Source organism: Hyperolius riggenbachi, chromosome 5 (assembly GCF_040937935.1).
Source record: "Hyperolius riggenbachi isolate aHypRig1 chromosome 5, aHypRig1.pri, whole genome shotgun sequence".
Lineage (NCBI taxonomy): Eukaryota > Metazoa > Chordata > Amphibia > Anura > Hyperoliidae > Hyperolius > Hyperolius riggenbachi.
Window position 1 is genome coordinate 431,201,782 of NC_090650.1, and position 1,392 is coordinate 431,203,173.

Here is a 1,392-nt window from a genome sequence, read left to right on the forward strand (position 1 = left end):
AAAAAGAAAAAAACAGATACTCAGCTAAGAAGAGGGAAGGCTCTGGGTCCTATAGAGACTTCCTGTTCCTCCTCTGGTCCTGTGTTCTACTGCTTTGTTCCTTGTTAGCCGTCTCCAACCCATCGGTCAGAGTCTGCTAACGGGGCACACATCGGTGAAAGGCGGGGCCCTTAGAAGGAACAGGAAGGCTCTATAGGACCCAGAGCCTCCCTCCCCTCTTCTTAGGTGAGTATCTGTTTTATTCTTTTTATTTACACTTCAGACTCACTTTAAAGGGAACCTGAAGTGAGAGGGATATGGAGGCTGCCATATTTCCTTTTAAGCAATACCAGTTGCCTGGCTATCCTGCTGATCCTCTGCCTTTAATACTTTTAGCCATAGACCCTGAACAAGCAGGCAGCAGATCAGGCGTTTCTGACATTTTTGTTTAGTCTGACAAGATTAGCTGCATGCTTGTTTCTGGTGTGATTCAGACTCATAGACAGCAGAGATGGCAGGCACTCAGACACTGCTGGTTGTGTAATGGGTAAAATCCAGCATGTGCTGCAGCAGCGAATACCCCAGTCATTATCAGGGATGCTCAAATCCGAACTTTGGATGAATCTGGATAGTTGCTCTCCGGATTCCATTCTGTTAATTGCAATCACCTGGGCGGGGGGGTCAATCTTACCTCTCTGACGTTTTCTTAGGTCCCTCCCTCGGCACCTCCCATGTTGCGGTCCAAGCGGCGGTCATGTGATTACAAACACTTCCTCCTTCCGGTTTGAAGGAGGAAGTGTTCGTACTCACGTGACGCGCGTGGACCACATCGTAGGAGGCGCTGAGGGACGGACCTAAGAAGACGTCAGACAGGTAAGATTGACCCCCCCGCCCGCACAGGTGATTGCAATTAACAGGATGAAATCCGGATAGCAACTATCCGGATTCATCCAAAGTTCGGATTTGAGCATCCCTAGTCATAAGCTATGTACACAAGACGACATACAAGTGCCTGAATAAATCCAGGAGAAATTGCCAATTGCGTGCAAACATGTAAAGTGCATATCCAGTGCATAATCAATCAACACAGTCTTGTGCAATTACATGTAGAGATATACATATCCCATCAGTGGTGGCTGGTTGGAGGCAGGGCTGTGGAGTTGGTACAAAAATCATCCAACCCCAACTCCTCAGTTTATGATACAGAAAAGGCGACACCAAGAGCATAATATAGTGTAGTATGTACTGGTTATGGATGAGATAATGAAAAGTAAGTATAGTTATACTCACAAATGAAGGTTACCACTCAGGCAACCACTGTATAAGCAGGTGGACCTGCTAGACCTGTCCCCAATCAGGATTAAAAAGTCGCTCTCCGTAGAACAGAAAAATGGGTATCACCCCTTCACCATG